Below are 25,491 nucleotides of genomic sequence, written 5' to 3' on the forward strand. Positions count from 1 at the left end.
TGCATATATATAGATATATCAAGAACATCCATGTGACAACAAAGCATTACAAAGGAATGAAAAGGGAAACACCAGCAATGCCTGTATTATGTAGTGGTGTTGTCATATGTAATATCAAGACTCCCTCAGACAGACATGTGTCATTAATACATGCAAACATTAGTACATTGGCCAAATACATCACTCTGTGCATTTTATTTACATTAACACAACAGTTCCTGTCCAATCATTATGTGAGAACAGTACTCTTGCAAGGTGCTGTGTGCGACATCATCATCATGATAAAGGTAAATGGGGTAACCATAGAGGGACCGGTAGTGTTGTGTGTACAATGGGGTTGTCTGCATCACGTGTACCTGGAACCTTTAGGTGTCATCTGCATACCAGGATCATGTGCCTGAGAGACAGGGGTGAGGCCAACTGGAGTATGTTGTGATGTATATTAAAAGGGTTATGTGTCCGGTGGACACATGTGTGAAATGGACAGCTATGTATGGGGCAAATGTTGTTCTAGGAACCGAGTGGCCTTTTGTTTCCGTATGGTGAGACTGGGATGTGGGAGAAGTAGAGTAGGTATGTTCGTGGAAGAAAGGTTGGGTAGGATGACAGACAAGACAGCATACAGGGTCAGTATATGACACATGTGGTGGGATACACCTCGGACGGGGAGGGGTGTTTGGCAGTCACAAGCCCATGAGCTCCCAGATGGGAACAGTGGAATGGAGGTCCCTAGCCATGGGCAGCCACCACTACACCAAAACAGCCGCAAAGGTGGCAGTGCTGGGGGCTGTCTAGGAGGGGCAGGCTCACCCTGTAAATGTGACACTCTGCCCTCAAGCTGGTGTATCTGGCCTCAAAACCCCTTACTGAGCCCCCTATGCACCATATCCAGGACTGTACGACAGCGGACATGTTCCTGTCTGGACCTGCTCCCAGGGGGGACAAGCCCCATCCTCAGTGGCAGTTCCACCAGAAGGTGGTGCAGAGCCAACAGAGATGGAAGTCTAAGGCTGGGCTCCAGATGTGCTGGTTCCTGTTGCCATGGCCAGCTGAAGTGGGACAGGAGGTTCTGACAGGACCTCCAAACCCATACAACCTATGGTGTTGCAATTTAAACATGGATATGGGTTAGTAATAGTCAACAGCATTCAGGATTACTTATAACAGCATGCATAGATATGACCATCATCCCAACACAACAGATGATATGCATTTGCAGAGAGAGCACAACACATGCATATATACTGCATGACATCTGTACAAAGTGTAGAAGACTTGTGGCTGCAGCTATGAACAGTGGCCCATTATTGGCATGTCACTGAGAACGCCAGACAGTGTCTGTCATACCACTGTTTCATGTGACATATGTCCAATCAGCGATGTGATGGCAGTAACCCATTACTATCACCATGTACTGACTGCAATCCTCACACTATACTCCTGCAGTTCACAGATGTGTGTTCAGTGAGTAACACAGGAAACAAATGGTTCCACACACTGACCAGTCCACAGATGGCCCTACAGATAGGGGTCCCTCACAAACAGAGCACTGTCTTGTCAGTTTTAAAACATGCAGAATAGCCATCACTACACACAACTTGTTAAACAGGCGTTAGTCTCAATGAAGCATAGCTACACTTAAATGCTGTAGTCATGTCTGGCACATCACCCTCCTGTCTTTAGGCTATTTCCCACTGTGTATGTTGTTTGAGGAACATCCAGATATCATCTGTGATTCCGTTTACCAAACATCAGATCTAGGTACCACTCACAGCAACTGTCATGGGCAAACACCAGCATGATGTTCCTAGATATTGTACTGTGTGTCCATGCAATTGGCTATGGGAACATCATATCGGCTGTTTCACATGCAATCAGCTAGAGGAGGACTGCAATAGGTGCAGACACCATCTCTTGATCATGAGCATCACTTACAAAATACAAGCTACTGCTGCTGAGCAGGTGTACAACTCCACATCCACCAGAGAGTGTGTGGGAGGGACAGACAGAGGCAAAATACATCAGAGAAGTGCTTGGAGACTAAAACCTAAGCATCGTCTGTCACACACATACCAGTACAAGGGCTCAAACCCCTGACTGATTAGTCATTACTATTACAAGTGCATGCAGTTACTCCATGTACAACAAAGCTGATATGCTGGTGTGCTGTAAGAAAATATATGTGTGCTGGTGAGCGACATCTGCAACAGAGATATAGTAGACATACATTAGGTGTAGCACACATGGCTGTCCACATGAACGGATGTCATTGTTAACACAACCACACTGTCTAATGGACTCACATTGACAGACTTTGTCAGGCCCACAAATACACTTCCTAACTACTTAGTTTGCCACAATGCAGTAATGCACATGTACTACATGCACCACAGGGGATATCTGGAGATTCTGTGGGCTAGGGCATGTGAACATGTTTGACATCTGTGGGTATGCCAATGGGAGTTATACTGGGAGTTCCTGTGGTTGCGAGCATCATACCCCACACACAGACACAAGGTGCCAGTACTGACATGCATGTGTTCATTGCTTCATGGGTGTGTAGTGGTTGGCTGTCCAAGATGGATGTACAAGGCTGGGTGAAGGGTAATCCTTGGCATCACGCCACCCGACAATGGTGTGCAGTGTGGTACAGGGGTGTAGTGTCTGCAATGTCCCACACAGATGGGTATTATATGAACTGTCCTGACATCCTGGTTACCATTGTGTATGGCCATAGCTTTGCAATGCATGTCATGTCTGTGTTTGATAGTCTTTGATATGGACATTGCCTGGGATGTGCACATCCCACAATAATGTACAGTGACATGTACAAGTGTACCTGGTTTGGCTGGCACATGTTGTGTACACAGACTGTTATCCTCAGATATGCCAATACTGGGCTGGTGTGGCAGGACTTGCTTATAGACAGCAGGTTGGCTCTGCACCTGCATTGATAGCATGATACAGGTATTACCTGGTGTCAGTGACATCGATCCATACAGGGCACATGTGTAAGGCATTGTATGGCCTATGTGGATCACATTTGATGGCACCACATATGTTGCAGGCTTCCAGTGGGGAACATAGTGAAGGCACATTGTCCGCAATTATGTGCCTATTGTACTGCTGTACAGGGTGCCATGTCATCTGCAGCCCATTGCAATCACACAATGCCTACTATCTGTCATCAATGTGCAGGGTACTAGCAACATAGCGGGATATTCTAAGCCAATGTGTTTGTGTATGACACATGGGTTCAGAACATATTCTGGGTAATAGTAGGGTTGCATACTTTGTTCACCAGGCCTTTTGCCAGATGTAGGGGCATGGCTTGCCAACACAGTCCCTTGGCTGACTGACATTTGTACTCCTCATGAGGTGGGCATTGTGACATATAATACGGACACCATATAGGGAAACTACAAAATCCACTCCCCAACATGTTCAGTGGTTAGGTTCATAGGTTCATAGGTTGGTACTAGGCTATCAGCCCTAGGGCTTATACAAGCCTAGCCATAACAATTCCCTGGCTATTTCTTCCCACATTATTTACTTTCCTGGACCCCTGTCTAGCAGGGTGACTGATGTGATCCCTGGGGTGAATTTCCTTCCTCCCATCCAATCGTCAAGGTTCCTCTTGAAGAGGTCCAAAGAGGCACTCTGCTTGACATGTATGGGCAATCTATTCCAGAGTCTGGGTGTCCCTGGGTCAGGAACCTATCCCTCCAGCATGTTTTGTTTATTGTGATGACAAGGTTTAGATCCCTGGAGCGTGTAGCTCTGAGGGATTAGGATTTCTTTAAGTGTAGCATGTCCAACAGATCTGGGTTTGACATGGCCTTGTATGTTAAGCAGAGATCGCCTCTGAGTAGACGATATGCAACAGAGTATAGCTGGAGTTTTTTAAGGTGGTCAGCGTAGGGCATCTGTTTTAGGCCTGTGATTCTTTTAGTGAGGTATTTCTGAGGCCTTTCCAGTTGTTGCAGATGTCTTGAGAGGTACATACCAAATGGGGCATTGTATTCTATAATGGGTCTAATGAGGGATGAGTACAGTGGGACAATGACCTCCGTTTTTCTGGATGAAAAGCCCTTCGTGATGAGGTGTGCCACATAGAAGGATTTCCTGACTGTTGTGGCGATGTGGTTATCGAAGGTGAGACCACTGTCCACCTGTGTCCCTAAGTCTCTTATCACACTTTCTGTGTTTAGTGTACTGCCACCTATATGGTAATTCATGGATACATGTTTTTTCCCAAAGGGGATAACAATACATTTCTTGGCATTGAGCTTGAGCCCATGGCTCTGGCACCAAGCATCTGTTTCTGTAAGGCCCTTTTGTAGAGCAGCCACATTATTTGGGGATTCAATAATGGCTCCCAGTTTGCAGTCATCTGCAAACTTTGTTAGCCAGAGTCCCTTAGTGTTGACCTGTACTTCAGAGAAGTAGATGCCAAACAAGAGCGGCCCCAGGACTGAACCCTGAGGTACTCCACTTGTCACTTGTCTGGAGCTGGATTTGGAGTTGGCTACTTTTACAGTGTGGGTTCAATCAGTAAGCCATTTAGCAACCCATTGGATGACATAGGGATTAATGCCCAACTTAGTAAGTTTATCTATGATTCCAGAGGGGGGATGGTGTCAAAGGCCTTGGAAAGGTCTAGATAGGCTGTGTGGACCACCTTACCCATATCCATGGCTCTGGAGACTGATTCAAAGAAGTCAATCAGGTTCAGGAGACAAGATCGGCCCTTCACAAACCCAAACTGGGTGGGGTCCAGTGTTTGAAGGTTGCCAATGTCTTTGTTTATAAGTTCCATGATAATACGCTCCATGGCCTTGCAGATAAGGCTTGTCAGACTGATGGGACAGTAGTTTCCAGGATCCAAGGTGGATCCCCCCTTGTGGATTGGGATAACTGTAGCTCTGCGCCACTCAGTGGGCACGAAACCTGAGGTGAGGCTATGATTAAACATGACACTTAGGTGAGGTGCCAGTTCATATTGTAGTTCATGTAGTACACTGCCCGGGATGTCATTTGGTCGCATGGATGCTGTATTTTTGGCTTTAGAGAGTGCGTTTTGTACCTGTGTGGCCATTATTACTGGAATTTGGCAATCTTCCGGTATTGAGATGGGCCATTTAGGGGGTGAGAGGGGGGTGAAGTTGGCACTTAATCGATCTGCCAGGATATTGGCAATGTACTTTGGATCAGTGTATTTAATGCCATTCTGTTTTAGCTCAGAGCAGATCTGAGCATTGCCATTTAGATTCTTGACATAGTTATAGAATGCTTTGTGGTTGTCTTTGGAATCTTTGGCAATTTTATTTTCGTAACTAGCTTTGGAGGATTTTATGAGGCATCTCAGTTTCTTACTGAGGCTAGTAAGGGAGTTTTTTGCATCCTGGGATTTTCCTCTTTTCTGCAAAAGTTTCTTCCTTTTGTTGTAAAGTTTGTTTATGGCAGAGGACCACCAGATTGGCTTCCTGTTTTTGGATGAGAGCATTTTGGTTCTATTTGGGATGGCACGATTCATGCATGAGTGGATGTGCTCGTACAGTGCCTTAGTGTAGGATTCAGCAGTTGAACTTTCAGTTCCCGTCTGCATGGATGTCATGAAGTTTGTCACTTCTGACTTGAGTAGCATGAAGTTGGCTTTGGAGAAGTTTTTTATGGTGGTTTCTTTACTGGGGGGTGGGGGTGGGATGTGGATGTTAAGGGTGATTAGCTTATGGTCAGACCTGACTAACGAGGGGATGACCATAGGTATGGAGCATTGATTTCCCATGTTGGTAATGACCAGGTCTAAGATATTGGAGCCCCTGGTGGGACTATGGATTAGTTGATCCAGGGTGTTGGAATTTATGAATTCCAAGAACCGTTGCACAAAGGTGTTGGGACATGAGTAGTTTTCCCAGTTAATTGCAGGGTAGTTAAAATCACCCAGTATTAGGGTGTTTGGTTTTATCTTAATATTTTCCAGTATGTTTAGAAAGGTGTAGTGAGAATCTTGGGGTATGGTGGGGGATCTGTAGCAAGCTACAATTTGGATTGCATTCTTACCTAGTGTTAGTTGCACTTGGAGAATTTCAGACACATTGTGTTGGCCAACTAGCCTGGTGGTGTGAATATCCTTGGTGAATATTGACACTCCTCCACCTTTAGTGTTTCGGTCCTGGTTTGGTGGCCGAAAAGTGTGGTAAGAGTTGTAGCCTGGTATTGCAGGTGTGGTCTCTGGAGCCTTGAACCAGGTCTCAGTTACTGCACAGATATCGATGTTCTCCATTTTTAGGAGTGCCTCGAGAGAGTGCATTTTAAGGTTTAGACTTCTAGCATTGAGTAGCATTATCTTCAGATTTTGCATGCTTGTACCTGTTATGGTGGTGGTGGTTTTTGTATTTTGAAGTTTGCCTAAAAAAGGCACTATAGGGATGGCAAGAGCCTTAGCCAGTAACCTAAATCCCAGGGGCGACAGGTGCAGACCATCTCTGGCAAAGCATCGTGGTCTGTCAATCATGTCATCCCAGGCAGACAGATACTGGATCCCCTTTGAATGACACCATAAGCTTAGCCAATTGTTGAAGTCAATCATTTTATCCTTATATTGTGGTATCATTCTGGGCAAAGGCAGGATGCTACTCAGGGCTAGGGTCATACCTGTCTGGGCCACATGATCCGAGAGCTCTTCCATGTCTCTTTTCATGTAGTCCAGGGAGGTACGTCTCAAGTCATTCACTCCAACATGGACAATGACAGAGTCATATTTGTACTTGTTGTGGAGTGACTTGAGTGCATGCGTTATCTGGCGGATCCTGGCACCCGACAGGCAGCTGACTGTAATTTTCTCCTTATTCAACCTGGTGAGAGGGACATCAGTGTGCCGGACTATAGAGTCACCTATGACTAAAGTGTTAGGTACATTGTCTTGCCTTAGGGGCTGTTGCTGGGTGGCACACTGGTGTTGTGAACTATGTGACACATTGGTTGTGATTGGTGCTTGTTTGCGTTTCAGCTTCAGAGGTCTTTGTTGCTTGGGCAGGTTACAGTTAAGGGCCTCTGCATATGTGGATTTAGTGTTGCTATATGTGGGTGTTGGTGGTGCGGGTTTAGAAGGGCTATGTGTTGCTTGAGGTGTAGTGTGGGTGTTAACCTTCTCCTCTTGACTGTTTAGCACAATCTTGGGTGGAGAGAGCTTTGCTTCCATTTTGGCTATGTAAGTGCATCTCTCACAGGTTGTAGTGTTGGGTGGTAGGAGGAGAGGGTTGTCTGTGTACATGAGGCAATTGCTGCATTGCCCCAGTATGCCCAGATTCACCAGGTGGACAGGAGAAATCACCGGAAGCTGACCCTTGGACATGCCTGGTTTGGGGCTCTTTTTTTTTTCTTTGTAAAGTATAGGAGCTGTTTCCTTAGCAAGGTACTTTGCAATTATAGGCTGTTTAGTGCCTACTATTAATTTCTCCTTGTTAACAAGGAGAGTTCAGTGTTTGTATGAGTTTAAGGCTTCCTAGTGCTTTCCAGCAGGTATTAGAGAAAGTGCTAGTCACAGGGATGCTTAAAGGTAAGATTGAAAAGAATGCACTCTGCAGTGTGCACTAGAGAAGTTAGATGTGAAAGTAGGTAACTTGAGTTTTACCTGTTTAAAAGTTAAGGTTTAGTGTAGAGTTACTATTTTTAAAACAGCAAGATGGATTGAAAGGGGTGGTCACTTTTGTATTTTGGTACAATGAAATACTGTAGGATGGCCAATAAATATAAATAATTGAAGGGGTGGGATTTCAAAAATGATGATTTTGTGATTACTCACATAAGCCAGTGAAAGTAGAGAGAAATGAGATATATGGTCAGATTAACATAAGAGGCGGGCCACTAGAAAGACAATGGTATTAAAATTCTGCCTGACTCAGAACAGAGAGAGCTGTGGTCTCTTTTGAAGTTTTAATATGCTGTTAAAACAGAATGCAAGCAAAACACAAGGTAAAGAAAACAAACTACAGTATTCAAAATATAGAAAGGCACTACAGTAATACAAAAAATAAAAGCAAACTAACCTTTTCTTCACAGCAAAGTGTATCAGAGTCTGGATGAGCCTTTCTGGTAAAGCTCTGAAATGTTTTAGTTTACTCCTTAAATAGAAATTTTAGTTCCTAGCTCCACCCCCTCTGTTAACAAGTGATTAACCTTAAGTGACCTCTTCTGTCTTATGAATGAGTCCTTAATTAATCAGTTCTTATTTCTGCCTGACTTAGAACAGAGAGATCTGTGGTCTCTTTTGAAGTTAGATACTCACAGCCACCTCCACAAAGGCTCTGACTGTCAAACACACAAACACACACACACACACACACACACACACACACACACACACACACACACACACACACACACACACACACACACACCTGCCATGTCTTGGAATAGAACCCCCGACCTAACTAGTGTATCACACTAGAGGATTATGGCATGCACTACAAAGATTACTGGGTTACAGCAGTTCCAGAGGTGTATTACTAGGTGGGTGACAACAGCAGGATTGCCAAAGGTGGTTATGTGAATTGTAAAGAGTGTACATTCTCTAAAAAGCATTGTTCTTTTTTCAGGCAGACAGAAACACATACAGTTGGCTTCTTTTGGAATAGAACCCCTACCTAACCAGTTTATCACATTACAGCAATACGCAGTTACAGCATGCACTCTGGAGAATACTGGGTTACAGCAGTCCTAGAGGTGTATTTCTAGGTGGGTGACATCAGCAGGATTACCAAAGGTGGGTATGTGAATTATAAAGAGTGTGCATACTCTAAAAGGCATTGTCCCTTTCTCAGACAGAGAGACACACACACACACAGTTGGCCTCTCTTGGAATAGAACCCCTGCCTAACTAACTTATCCACCTACAGCAATACCCAGTTACAGTATGCGCTATGGAGAATACTGGGTTACAGTAGTCCAAGAGGTGTATTTCTAGGTGGGTAACATCAGCAGGGTTGCCAAAGGTGGGTATGTGAATTGTAAAGAGTGTGCATACTCTAAAAGCATCATTTATTTCACTGGCAGACACACACACACAGTTGACCTGTCTGGGATTAGAACACCTACCAAACTAGTTTAACACACTACGACATTATGCAGTTACAGCACATGGCATGGCAATTATTGGGTTACAGCAGTCCCAGAGGTGTATTTGTAGGTGGGTGACATCAGCAGGATTGCCAAAGAAGGGCATTTCAAGTGTACTGCGAGTTGTACATGTCTGTTACCTGCGTGTACCTGCTGCTTACTGTAACGAAAACACATTTACACTTGCTTAAAAGTGTCTTATGCAGTCCTAATTGACAGTTTCAATAAGGCTTGCAGGTCTTGAACCCTGGACCATGCACACTAAGGTCACTGGATGTACCACTAAGCCATTGGGGTTATATACATGTTGCATGGAGTCTATAATGCACATCTTACTACAGGTATTCCACAGTACTGAAAACAAATGGGACAGTTACTTTGTGTACATATGTACAGTACCCTTGAATGTACTGTACTCTGTGAAACAACAAAGACAAGTCCACACCTGTACAACTGTCATAACTACACACACACACACACACACACACACATATATATATATATATATATATATATATATATATATATATATATATATACACACCTACGGGATTTGTACACATATATATATATATATATATATATATATATATATATATACAGCCATATATATATATATATATATATATATATATATATATATATATATATATATATATATATATATATGTGCACACATACACAGACACACACACACACACATCTGAATACCTTTTGTGACACAGAAGGGTTCCAAAGGAACTGACATGTACACAAAACAGAGGCATCTCTTGTGTTATATTTAAATCTTAAGCAGTTCACCAGAGAAAGGATGGTTGTTGTGTATGTGGAGTTTGGGGTGGGGAATGATGGCTAATGTAATCTACCTCGGGGATTGTGGAGTTAGGGTGGGGGAATGATGAGTATGGACCTACACCCCAGTGACCACTTCTGTGTCACCACTCAACAGTGGCACAGGAAAATAACATACCCAACTGTAGTCGTGCTTAACTGTGTATTCTTTACCATTCCTAACTATGTAATTCTTTGTAGACACTGGTCACCACAGATGGCTACCATGGTGTGCTAAAAGACATTACACATGTGTATGCCTGGCTACAGGGTAGTCACACACACAAACACGCACACATTTACCAGTATTGTGCATTCACGTCTTGCCTATGTTAAGGTAACTAGTCAGTGGTATGCAGTTGGGGTATGTGCCACAGAACACATACAATTACACTTACTCTGATTCTACTTCTGAGCTGGGTGACATCACAGGACCGATTATTTGCAGTGGGGAGAGGGGAGGAGAGAGGTTTAGCAGTTGACAAGGATAAAGGCCAGTGCAAAAGAAGGTATCTCTTTGGAATGCAGAAAAACCTCCTGTCATGACAGAATGCAGACGCAAATACACACACACAACCACTCTCAGCCATTTCCTGACACACACACTCAGGCATTTGTTGACACACACTCAAACACACTCAGCCATTTGCTGACACACACTCAAGCACGCACACAGTTGCCAGTGGTGGGATCAGAACTCCTGCCTATCTACAGATCACTATTACAGTACTACGTAGTTACGAGACAAGTCACAGAGATTACACATTCCAAGACAGTCAGACTGCCCTTCTAAGACTGAGAACGACAACAGGGAGACTGATAGTCATGAAGTACATCGCTGTAAACCTGTGTGTTTAAAGTAGGTGTCCATTGCAAACTGTATGCACAAACAAGACATATCATCTGCAGGTAGGCCTGAGATGTATAGTTTTAGCACAATGGGGACCTGAACTGGAGTATGGCTATCTGTGGAATGGACAACTACTATCACTATATAGGGTTACAGTGGGCATGTTCATACACTTAGTAGCACAGGACTATTTGGGATGCACTATGACTACAATTACAAAAGGTTATACTGGGTATGCTCATACACTTAGTAACAAAGGGCTTGTTGGATGCACTGACTCAAATTACATAAGGTGGCAGTGGGTACGTTCATACACTTAGTAGCACAGGGCTGTTTGGGATGCACTTTGATTCTAACCACTGAAAGCCACAGTGTGCATGCTCATACACTTACATGTACAGAACACATTGTAATGGACTCCTATTGTAAACACACAGGTTTACAGCTAGGTACATCTTACCTGTCAGTATATATGCATATAATACTGGTTTACTACCTGACACCTGTATGTGGCCTGTAAATGATATATCTGTGTCTGTGTTGTGTGATACACATGCTTACATGTACATGAAGAACTGACATATATATGTTAAGTATACATATTCATGCATGTGTGGACGTGACAGACAATAGGTTACCTGGGTCAAACAGGTGGGTGCTACCTACAACATGTGTCACACACCTTGCTGCCCTGAAAGGCATACATTGATAGCAGGTTGTGGACAGTGGCATTATACGTGGAACAGTGGCATGTGCAAGCATAATGTGTGAGCCACCTTGTGTAATGGTACTGAGGTGCAGGTGTCAAGATGACATCTCCTGGCTGTGTTAGTAGTTGTCATTATTAGCAGGACTGTTACCCTAAGTACATCTCACATTGGTCATATATGCAAGTTCTGCTGCTGTCCATCACCTTACATGAGGCATTTGCTACCAAGCACATTAATGCCACTCGCAGTGATGTCATGGTATGAGTGGCAACTGCTAGACCAAAACAATGAGCCAATGTCCTGCTGTTATTATGAGGTTGTGCAGTGTCTGTCATTCCAGGCTGACATGACCGAACGACGAGCCTTCAGCACAGAGCACATGCATCCATGTTTCACGTGTGTGTGGATAATACCTAGGTTGCATTTACCCATACAGCCGCATTCCAAGGCAAATGTCGTACACCCAAAAGTAACACCCTGACACCTACAAGACAATTGCATTGGATGCTTATGCTAACTAGTGCTAGATGTGTCGCTTTAGTAATCCATTTGCTCAATGTAGATCCTTCAGTGGGGAATACTTACATCTGTGCAGTGAGGAACACCTGGCTGAAGGCTCTGTAGTGCACAATTGCACTACCACCATATAACTCAGATCCAGACATGTGGGCCATAACAGTGGTATGGACCATTCTAGGTAGTGGTGTACACATATTCATAAAGGCTACTCACATGTAAAGACCACTGCTCCGACATAACACATCACAGATGAGTCAGGTACAGGTGACAGTGGCAAATGCTGTATTCTAGGTTGTATCCTCATATACATCCACCACCTTGTACAAAGACTACCAACGCACATCCATATGTGGTATGACATAGTATGGTAGACCACCAGATAACCCTCGATTGGTGGACTGTACCTAGGCCTACATCAACTGTGCGAAGTACCGATGTACAGACACAGCTGCATAATGTGTTATGCAATGCAGTAATACCGCTGTTTGTAACCAGCTCAGTTGTACACATACCAGGGTCCCTCAGATGTTGTCAGCATTAACACAGTCAACTGTTACTGTACACCAGTAAACAACACTCTCATTGTTGGATATGACCTAACTGTACCTGCCCTGGATATGTATATCCCACACTCATACAACATAAATGACATTACCATAGCTTTCGTTATCCTTTCTACATACAGGTGGGTATAGTCATTACACACATGCACGTGGCAGATAGCATGCTAACAGTACATAAGGTTTGATATCTATGTTAATAGAGGTAATATTCCCTCTCTACTGGTCACCCATGACACCTGTCATATCATACAACACCTCATGTGGCATGTATGTCTTTAGACATGTCCACCTAATGCAATGCCTACAAACATACCCAAATAACAGAACCATAGGACCTACACAAGGCCTGTATTGACAGACTCAGCGAAATCCAGATCTGCTCTGTATGTTCCTGAGTAGTCACAGGTGATATGTTCATGACATGTGCAGCCATGTGTGGCCACAGCTCTTACATATACCCCATGTCAAGAATTGCAAGCCATGCATACTGTGTGCTGTCTGGACATTAGCCTTAGTACCAGAATAGCCAGTACGTGCTGGGGTGAGATGTTTACAAGCCACAGACCTCACACATGTTTGAATGAGTGTACTGCCTAGCTCTAACAGAGCACATTGCTGGCACTCTTCCAGTAAACATGAGGTGTGTGCGGCAAATATGATGTGCTCACTGTTGACCATTACAGTGCCCTGGCTTCACCATGACACTGTCAAGTAACAGTTTGTAGGAGAATGACATGGAATAATGCTGTGTGTGTCTCGTTGATATGTGCTGTTGTCATATATGTACACTTGGCTACTCGGTGAAGGTGGTGGTATCCTACCAGTACATGAATACAACATCCATTATGGTGTAATGGTCGGCTATGTTTCACACATGGTGTGGGGAAGGTGTGGAATGCATCCTCTTGACCTGCTAGTGCACTTACTGATGTAGACCGCATATGTGTACATGTATTGATGTATGCGTATATTCCATGTGTGTGTGCAGTGTCTGATGTCTGAAGGTGACTGTTGTCTTAGTACATCATGCTGTTGCAATACAGCCTCAACATTTCCAACTGTATATGGTGATATGCTCTTAGTACAGTAAGCCGTACATGAGGTATGGACAGATATTTGGACATGACTACTAAGTGGTGGGGCTTCTTTGCAGATGAATGATTACTGAGGGCAGCTGACTGATGTGTTACAACCAGTCCTACAGTAACGTGTGTAACTGCTAAGGTCAGGTTTTGTTAATTGAAGTGGAAGACAGACAATGTAGAATGCTGTAAGGGTGACACTGAAGGCAAACCTCATGAAACCTGTAACAGTAATACCTCCCCTGTGTATATATTGTGCGTATATTAGCACAGTTGACAAAGGAAAGAGGCAGTAAGCTTTGTACCAGATGCGATAGTGCTGTACTTCTGTAGTACCTATCATGAGATAGGCAGGTGTTTGATTCACAGTACTGGCACATGTGGGTGTGTGTCCATATATGTCATGTATGGTTGGGAATACATCCCACATGTTATCACTCTCCTGAACACTGTTGTTGACACCAGTACAGCGTGAAGTGTAGAAAGAAAGGCATAGGCAGGTGGTTAAACCTCACACATGTAGAGTGTCTGTATGTGTGTGACATAGGTGTATATCTTTGCGAATGCCACAGTGTGTGTGTGTGTGTGTGTGTGTGTGTGTGTGTGTGTGTGTGTGTGTGTGTGTGTGTGTGTGTGTGTGTGTGTGTGTGTGTGTGTGTGTGTGTGGGGCTGTCTGTGTGTATGGCTGTCTGGTCCCTGGAGTGAGGCTGTATTTTACCATAGTGAAATGTTAATGCCCCTCCCCCATCCACTCAATGCAATCTAGCATCCCTGTTGATATCATCAATCATAGACGGGCATTCTAATCACCTGTTAACATGTACACCCTGGGGTGTGACCTGTTGTTACATAGCCTACCGATGGACCCCCCTCCCCACATAAACTCACTGCTCTGTAGTATCCCTGTTGATGTCCTTGATCTTAGGCCATTCCAACTACCTGTATGTGTGTAATCTTTGAGATGCATCTTGTAATTGCGTAGTACTATAATGATGATATGCACATAGGCTGGGGTTCTCATCCAAACACTGGCAGCTGTGTGTGTGTGTCAGAGTGTCTGTTACTGTGTCTGTGAATCCCTGAGTGTGTGGGTGTGTCTGTGTTTGCATGCTGTCATGGCAGTGGGTATTACTGCTTCCCAATGAGAAGCCACTATTTCCACTGGCTTTTACCCCTGTCATCCAGCATACCACTCTTTTACCTCCTCCATGCTCCAGGTAACTATACCTATGATGTCACCCACTATGAATGTGATGGCTCTGAACACAGTAGCTTACTACACAGCTATCATGCTCTTGGATCATTAGAAAAGTAAACATAATTGAAACATGGGAGAATATAACTGTGATGTGGAAGCTACAAAGTGCATGCAGGTATTGTCTGGTCTTACCTGTGGGTAGTCAACATGTACATATGACACACTAACCACAAACACCGACATCCCCCGGCACATGCAACTACACCTGAAAGAGGAAGGCAGAACGTCAAGATCAACATGTTGTTAGTGTTGTTACACATGATACATACTGTCAAACGTACAAAATGCATTCTAAAACTGTAATATATGGTATGTCTGCTGCCTGTCAACACTACTCAACAATATTAATCTAAAATTGTCTACCTAGTATGTTCACCCTGTGCATCAGACCATATGAACATGTACCTGCACCAATGGTGTGGATGACAGGGATGCGGCACAGGCATCATCATATGCACAGGGTGATAATGTTTGCCAGAGGCCTAGGCTGCACCATTGGATGACATCATGTGTGTGTGTTAGGGCCTGTGATATAATTGGACATGTATGGATGTTATGCGTGTGGGTGTTGAGGTGCCCTACATTTGTTTCCAATGTGTGTGTATGCATGCACACAAGTCTGGAATGTGGCTGGCCTACACAGGGGTATTATTGACAGCTGCAGACTGTACAAGGCAGGTGTCACAGTTCATGGTGTCTGGCCATAGTCATGTCACCTGTGCCTGCCAGGGGTTACACGGGTACTACCAGGCAGAGGTCCTGATTGGGTACTGTCTGATGACACATGTCCACTGGAATTGTGTCCCTGTTGGGACCATCCAGGATCACATGCACGTGGCCTGCTGTGTCCTGGTGTGGACTGCACAGCACCAACTGCACTGCTGCTGCTACCGCCATTATGGGAGACGGCATGTGCAGTAGCATGTTCACACAGACCTTCAACAGGTGATGTAGCTAACCTACGTCCATGTGCCCGACGCCTCACTCCCACCAGATGTTTCAGCACAGACATTCCACACTCAAAAATTGACATGCCACGGTCAAGGACTCCCACCATGTCACCCAATTGTCTATCCAAAACATCTGCAAGATGATGGTGAGCATTTGCAAGTGCCTGGATGTTGTCAGGTAATGAATGGACAGCAGCCCTCTGAAGTCTCAGACTTTCTCTGTTGTGCCATTCAGCACATGCCTGTGCCTCTATTACAGCACAAAACATGCATCTGGTGGCTCCAGCTGATGTGCTTTGTCTCGCAGGGGTATGTTGGCCAGTGGTCCTCCTACGAGCAGTGCTGGGCACATACCTGTGTGGGACATCACCAGTCTGTTGACTGGGATCATGGTGTGCAGGCACACATTCCATAGTCTCCACACTTCCCTGTTCCATGCTACCACCTGCCAACTGTCCTTCCTCTATGGTCAGTGGTGATGGGGTATGTGCAGGCAGGGGAACTGTGTGCGAGGATGAGTGGGAGACAGGTGGAATGGCAACCAGTGGCACAGATTCAGCCCCTGACAACCCTGCCTGTGCCTCAATCATACTATCATCATCACTGCTGGAGTCTGTGGGGACACTAAAATCGGGTGGACCGCAGGAGGGCAATGCACCTACATCAACACCTGTGAGGGGAAGACAATAACTGTACATTACAAGTTATACCAGACAGACAGAGACACACAGACAGAGACACATAGACACAGACACACAGACACAGACACACAGATGCACAGACACACACACACAGCCACAAACACACAGACACACAGACACACAGACCTACAGGTACACAGACACACATGCTACATGCAGGTGATATGGCAGATGCCATTCAGCTTAGACAATTATAGTTTCAGCTTAGACAATTATAGTGGTAGTTATCATACATCCATCAGTTGCACACAACAGCATGCATGTGTTATAGCAGATGGCATGCACCTTACACAATTATAGTGGTGGTTAGCATACATACCTGTATTGCACCATTTGTGTTAGTAGCCTATGCCCCATACCTGCAACACAATGCATGCACTTTGCACCATTGCACCGCACTGCCATGGTGTGTGCTACATACACCACATGTTAACAGACCATCGCTGACCTTTGTACATCTACCACTAATGCTTTGTGTTGGCCACTGCCCCTATGTGTGAGAACATGAGCATTAGGGTATATCGACTGCATACTATGTTTGCCTGAGCCCTAGCTTGCATATCTCCCCCCAAAGCAGTGCATGTCTATTCAACATTATTCTGCCTACCTCTGAGCTGAGTCTAGACATTGTGCATGTGGCTGGACACACATGTTTGACATGGCTGTCCCTACTTTGCAATGGTGCCACAGACCAGCACAAGTTTACAGTACACCGGCCTGCTGTGTGGCGTATGACCTTGCCAATCACATGTAATATGACATGTCTTCGCTGACATGTTAAATGACATGCATACATGTGTAACACAATGGTGTCCTTTCCAATCTACAGTACGGTAATGGTGTCTCAATGCAGGGACATGTTATACTAACATGGGCCTTCAGCTGATGCAATGTTGTCTGTCCACCCTACAAATATGCAGGGACATACTGCACATTGAGCTGATGTGCATAGCCATTGCAGGGCATCATGTGGCTTCACAATTGCTATACAGTGTGAGCTACTGACACAGTTCATAGCCATGACTATGTTCACATACAATATATATCTAATGTGGAATGTGACCCACTTCACTGAGGTGTATACACACTAATCCCTAATGTGGAATGCATGACACAGGCCTCAGAAGGGTATATGGATGACACCCCTGCACATGTGCAACCATATTACTGATGCCTAGCAACTATGCCCACACATGGCTAACTTAGCAGTACTCTGTGTCCCACATGCCATCTGTGTACCTCACACACATGAGCAGCAGGCATGACAGTGATCTCTGACACCAGCAAGGTGAATGTACTGTATCTGTGGCTTGATGTGGTTGTATGTGTATGTTGTGCATCACATGTATGTATTTGGATACTGTATAGGTGAATGCTTCCATGTCGTGACACACTCAAGATGTTCAAGACATGTTATGCGGTGGTTTCATGTTATGCCTACACAAGCTGTACACAGGCCTGTATGATGTCTAGTGTTTCAGATCTGCAATATTGCCATTACACAAAGGCCGTAGTTCTATTGTGTCAAGCGAATGTATAACAGGGCGTACACACATGTACATCACATCTACTGTGTGTGTTGCTTCATGTCTCTGGCCATCCTCCATGGCCATGTGTACACATGTTCTGTCCAATGGTTGTGATGGCCATCTTATTTCACATGTCAGTGTTATCCCATATGACATACACCCATAGATGTCATATGCTCCACTGAGGACAGGGTTATGCAGACAAAGGGTGGTATGTATGGGATGTGAGACATGTTTTGCAGGATAGTTGAGCAGTGTTGCAGTCAGCCCACTACATGTCATGGACATGTCAGATAGCACATGACATTGTGTGGCATTCATAGCAAGGGTATACTCCACAAGGGTGGATCCTATGAGCCGGTCATACTTCAGCTCCAACACATTTAGAGTGTGTGCACACATATGCTCTCTGTACAGTACTGTCCATATTCCCAACATGTGTAATGCTAATATGTAATACCTGTCCCTACAGTGGAACCCTCTGCCATTGTATTCACTGTTGTCCACAAATCTGACAATGACAGTTTGGAAGGTTTAGTTTAGGTGTTTCATATAGTCCTCAATTGTTTCAGGTAAACACTGTGATGCATTGCAGGTCTGACCAGTGTCCATTAACAGGACCACCTACATTATGTGTACGTTTGTTATGGCAGATAGCATGCAATTAATATGTTCCATGCATTATCAAGCTTGGTAAATAATAACAATCTCACCTGACACAGGCTGCTGTCGCTGCAAAATGCCAGAGGTACCTAAACAGGAGTGTCACAGCAGTAAGATCATTATCCACACCTGTGTGATAGCTACAGGATACAATGTCCGTGTTAGCACATAAGCCAGCACAATACACTATACTATGGAGTATGCACATCTGTGCATACATAGAGTAGCAGACTATAGTATGTGGCATGTGTGCATACATGCCATGCATATGATGTTACATCACATATTGTACAGTAACACATATAACTATGTGAAATATTGTTGTGTTTTAAGTGCAGTAGTGACTTACCAGGCAACTCCAGGCTCGGCAGTTGAGAGACACCCACCTCCACAATACCAGCTAAAGCTTGTGGATGGAGGTCTGCAGGTGTCCCCGGGTTGGCCAGTAGCTGCTTGGTACATGTGAGTGGGGGCTGGGTGAGTGGTCCCCCACCTGTTGCACCTTGTTCCCTGATGATTGCATTAGCATACTGTTTTGCCCATCTTATGAGGTCAGTGCAGTGTCGGTGCACCTGCTGATAGGTGCGATTGTGATTGCCAACATCATATACCCTCCTGCAGAGTTCCTTCCGCAGGGCATCCCACTGCTGTGCATCCTGTGGCAGATGGCTGAAGAGAGTTGTGTGGTTGTCGAGGAGGTATGGTACGAGGACATCATCCTACAAGTAGCTGTACGCCGGCAGACTGCTACGTGGCATACTTGGAAGACATAATGATGGAGAGAGGTCACAGTAACTCACAGAGAAATACAGCAGTACAGCTGAACATACATGTGTATCACATTTATTAAGATTACAAATACGTCTTTGCAAATCTACATGACACTAACACCACTGACGTGTAAGTCACACACATTTGACACTTACTGGTGATGTGATGTTATCGCCATATATGTTTGTGTCATGTGATAACATTGCTCATACACCATGTGGATGTTGTCTTGACGTGGGCATGTCTGTTTGCCTGTACTGGTGTCTTTACCTATCAGCACATGCCCGGATGTGTTCACATTAATGCAATTGACCTTAATGCTGTGTATATGTCACATATGTAGCCATACATAGCCGTTAGGGACATGAACTGTGACCCTGCAGACTTGCAAGCATGTATGTGTTTTGCCATATACATCTACATGGCACTGCACAGCTGTGTAGCATCTTGCCATGTATTGCCTGTGTTGCACATGAGTAACACATGGGACAATAACTAGCCTGATGATATTTGCAGGGTTGGATATCAACTATAGCATGTATGGTCATAGTGATCTAGTAGGCTATATGCCCTGGGGCCATTTATGAGCCTAGGCAGACAGGTTACCTAGCTGTAGGCAACAGACAGGTAAGTTTCAGTGGCCAGTTCAAGCAGTGCCACAGAACTGATCCACAGGGTTACTGATATATTTGGCATGCGGTCATCACACCATGTCACAGAGAAGGGTGATGTGCAGCTTCACTGGACAGGGATGCATAGTATGGCAAGAGTATGTTAAGTGTATGGAACAGAGGTCTGTCAGGCATGTTGTGATCCTTGTACTAGAAAGGTGAATGTCCATGATGTATGTGTTAATTTGGGATCAGGATGTGTTAAGTGTAGCATGTCCAACACCTCTGGGTTGGACATGGCTTTATTGAGGGTAGGCTGCATGCTACATAGTGCAGCTAGGGATTAGGAAGGGCAGTGTAGGCCATCTACACATGGGCAATAACCCTTAAAGGAAATATGTGATCTATTATGGGTCACATGGGTGTTGAGTATGGCTAAGCAATTATCTCTATATTCCTGGATGGCACCCTGACATGATTAGGGGTGCTACATACGACTACTTGTCTGGTGTGGTGAAGTAACTATCAAAGGAAAGTACTGTCCAGCTGCATGCCATACACACAGTTGCCATTATGTTGACTGCTGCCTAGGTGGTAGTTAATGGGTACAGGGTTTGTAACATAGGGAATGACAATGCAATACGTAGCTGTCATATTGTGGCTGTACACCACACACCACACATCTGACACACTAAGGCCCTTCTGTATGTTGAATGCAGCACATATTGAGTCGACTATTGCTCCTAGTTCAAAGTAATTTGCAAACATCAGTAGGCTGATGCCCTCTGTGTTAGTCTGTGTGGTTTAGATAACAAAGAGGGGGTGTACCAGGAATGACCCCTGTATTACTGTGGCTGGCACTGGATTGATGTGCGTGTATTAGTCAGACACCTTCTGTAGTGTTGGTTCTGCCAGCAGTCCAGTTGTCAACCACTCCTGTGACATAGGAATATACACCTAGTTTACTGAGTGTAGCTGAAACACAGTATGGGTGATGGTGTCCTATGACCTGGCAAGGTCACGATATGCAGTATGAATCAACCCTACTGACATCTACATCTGTACCGAGTACATCAAATACATTGATCATGGTTCATGGCCGTACAGACCAGACTCAGCAGGGTAGTTGTGCATTATGTCCCATTATCAATGGTGTCTCCCCCTTTGTGAGGTGTGATAACTGTTGCTGTGCACCATTCGGTGTGTACACAGCCTGACATGGAGCTATGATTGAACTTGATGTGTATGTAGATAGCTGAATGTTCTTACATTTGTGTAGGATACACCCTGGGATGTTGACAGGTCTCATGAAAGCTGTATGCATGGCTTTAGAGAGTGCAACTTATACCTGCATAGTCATTAGTACAGGGGCCCTGTAGTGAACATGGATATATTACTAAGTGTGCCTGTTGGGGGGGAGGTGGTAGTGGGTTTAAGTTCTCCAAGACCCTATCTGGATGAATGGGTTCTATTTATGTAGGTGCAGTACTTCTCATGCCATAGTGCTGTGCAGCACGGCAGGTCTTGTTGTTGCCATTTTGATTAATGACACAGCTATAGAATGCTCTGTGCTTGGCCTCATAATATGTGGCTGATTAGTTTTACAGTAGCTTTGTGTGGTTTTATATGGTGTATCTGCATCTTACTTAGGCTGACCAGGGATCACCTACACTCATGTGTGTTCACTTTTGCAACAGTTACTACCTTCTGCGGAACAGTTTAAAGCATGGTACCACCAGTTTGCCTTCTTGTTTGTGTTGGGCTGAATCCTGGTTCTGTTTCAATGGCACAATCACTGCACATATGTGACTGCTTAAGGTTAATTTGTTTAGGATTCAGCATTTGCACATGCATTGTCCATCTGCATGGGTGTCATGACAGTCACCACTCTGCTCTTAGGAAACATAACATTGGCACTAGAGACTAACTATGTGTAGCATACTGTTAGCCCTGTTTATGTGACTACTGTGATCCAGGTCAGTGGGGTCGATGGAATCCAACATGCATTGAGCGCAGGTGTTGGTACATGCGGAGTCTTCCCAGTTCATACTGGAATAGTTGAGAGTAGCCATTATTATGGTTCTGTCTCAGACCTAATCTTCCCCATTACAGCACATTATGACAGTTGGGAAGTCTGCGGCCTGGTGGGTGATCTGTATCAAGGTGCATTTTGAATTCCACTTTGGCACAAAGGTAGTTGTTCAGCATAATGCATCTGAATTTATAGTATGAATAAATAGCTAGCAAGTTAGGCTGGTGCCAGGCAAGCAAGTACGGTAGCTCCAAAATGAAAAAAAGCCAGCACCCAGGAGAATCTGTATCCAATAATTTATTGAACTATAAACTAGACCGGTTTCAGCACAAGGCTTTCTTCAGTAGTACATAAAAAATGTGACTGGGTCAGAATGTTATATAGCTTCAACCAATAAGATTAGTGACATCATTTCCTGTAGTTGAAAAAACAAAAAGAATAATGAGTAAATCATAAAAAATGTCCACATTGGAAATGAAAAAATGTAATTCATCTGTTCAAAATATTATGTTAATGCCTAAAGATATATAGCATAATAATGCAAATGAGAAAAACATAATGATGGGGTTACCGGAAAGGAATGGTTAATATAAACTGATTAAAATGGACAATTAGACCACAAGCATCAGCATAGTTAAACCATAATGCAATAAAATCATGTAAAGACAAAATATTTGTACTGACTAATAAATGCTTGAAAATCATAATTTGTCATTCAATCCCGGGGAGAAAAGCCCCCCAAGTTTGATTATCCACCTCCTTTCTTTTTTGGTGAGAATATCATGCCACCCTACCTTAAAGGATCGATTACCAGTGATACGATCAATGATGGTAAATGAGAATTTGGCAGTGGGGTGTTTCATTGTGTGTCTATATAGCGCATTGGTTATTCTCTGGTTCCTGATGTCCCCCAAATGTTCCGAAATTCTGATGCGAAACTGTCTGGATGTTTGGCCAATGTAGAAGGCCTGACATGTGCAAGTAGCAAGATAGATTATCCAGTCTGAACTGCAATTACCAAAGAATTCAATATTGAATATTTGTCCTGTGTTTTTGCTGGTGAAACTGGTGGTTTTAAAAATGTAGCTACAAAAGCTGCAGTGGCCACAAGGATAGATGCCTATTAATTTATCCCCTGTGAGTGTCCGTTGTGTGAGGTTGTCATCCTTTGGGCTTGTTCTTTTGTAATGAGAAAAAAGGGAACTAAGTGATTTACCCTTTCTATATGAAAAATAGCACCGTTCCCCTAAATAATCCTCCAAAAGGGGTGCGAGTTGAGTATGTTCCAATGGTTGTTAATAATATTGATCAGATTCCTACTGTTTCGGCCATAGGTCGTGACAAATCTGCATGGATTGGAACCTTTGTCTCTTTGTCTTCTATTGTATTGTAGAAGAGCATCCCTGGATTTCATATTACTGGATTGGACAGCTGAATGAAAAATCTGCAGTGAATATCCCCTGGACAAAAATCTGTTGGTTAGGTCTGTTTGATGTTTAATAAGGTCATCCTGTGAAGAACATATTCTTTTTATCCTCAGAAACTGAGATTTTGGAATGTTTTTGCAGATGTGTTTGGGATGAAAGCTGTCCGCATGCAAAAGAGTATTGAATTGTGGGAATTTCCTGTGGACAGATGTTTTGAGTGTATTGTCTGATTGTCTGGTAAGATGAACATCCAATAAATTGGTTTCATTCAGATGATGTTCCTCCGTAAATTCAATACCCCAGATGTTCCCATTCAGATATTCCATAAATTCCTGGAGATATTCGTTGCCTTCCTTCCAAACCAACCAACAATCGTCCAGGTATCTTCTCCATATATCAATTTCTGGTAAATATATGTTGTGCATTGGATCGTATATGATGTTTTCTTCTATGTAGCCCATGAAGAGGTCTGCATAAATGGGTGCAAAAGATGCACCCATGGCCATGCCTTGGAGTTGCCAGTAGCAATCTTGTTGAAAACAGAACACATTTTTGGTCAAAATGTGTTCAGCCATACATATTAGTAATGTATTCATTCCTGGTGGATATAAGTTGGATTTGTTGAGCCAAAACTCCAATGCCATCAGACCTGCCCAGTGAGGAATGCTGGTATATAGAGATGTTACATCCAAGGTGCACATAAACCAATCCGGATCCAGTTATGATTCCATGATTATCTGCAAGAATTCAGTGGTGTCCTGTATTCTGGCATGAATCTGTGTTAATAATGGTTTCAATTTTTCGGTAAGAAAGGCAGATAGGGGTTCCGTGAGTGAGCCAATTCCAGATACAATTGGTCTCCCAGGCAGTTGTTGGATAGATTTATGGATTTTTGGTAATAAATATAGGTATTGTTTGGCAGGGTCTTTGACTGTCAGATGTGTTTTGGTTTTATCTGAAATTATTCCAGCCTCAACTGCCTGTTCCAAAAATTGATTGATTTCCATTTGAAAACCTGGTGTGGGATCAATATCCATCTTCATGTAATGGTGACGATTAGATAGTTGTCTGTAACCTTCACCCTGATAATAATCATTGTCCATAACAACAACCGCACCCCCTTTGTCTGCAGGAATAATGACAATATCTGTGTTGTTTTTAAGTTGTGTAAGAGCTAGTTGTTCCTTCTGTGAAAGATTATGCCTCATAGTGTCTGTGGAACTGAAATGAAAATGTATGTCCTTGATGACTGCCTGCTGAAAAACAGCAACATGTTTGTCCATGGGAGGGGTGAATGATGATTTGTGAAATCTAAAATCAGATGATCTTTGAGTGTCATCATTTTATCCTGTTGTTGGAAAAATATTTTGAGGTTAATCTTTCTACAGAACTCTAAAGTGTCAGGTACCAAGGAGCTTTCATCAATAAAGAAACCAGGAATAAAACCAAGGCCTTTATTCAATAAAGCATGTTGTTCATCAGATAAGACATGTTTTGAAATGTTTAGTACATTGGTGCATTGTTCATTTATTTCACTATTGATATGAATAGTTCTTCTAAACTTGTGACCCCTATGTTTCCTGCCTGCTCTGTGTTTCTTACCCCTAAAGGGATGTCAGTTGTTCTACCCCTTTTGGCATTAGGAGAATCACCAATACTGGGTATGTCTGTGTCTGTAGTGGAGGATTCTTCACCAGATGTAATATAACCTGTTCCTGTTTTTTTCTTTCAGGATGGACCTGGGTCTTTTTTTACGTACAAATGAAAAATTCTTAGTGCCCTGAGCAAACCTTACACCCTTCTGCGATTCAAATTGTCTGTCCTTCTCATAATCTTCCTTATCGCGGGCAAATTTATGCAATTTCTTGCTTTTG

This window comes from Protopterus annectens, chromosome 10.part0 (genome assembly GCF_019279795.1).
Source record: "Protopterus annectens isolate FY-2018-M chromosome 10.part0, PAN1.0, whole genome shotgun sequence".
Lineage (NCBI taxonomy): Eukaryota > Metazoa > Chordata > Ceratodontiformes > Protopteridae > Protopterus > Protopterus annectens.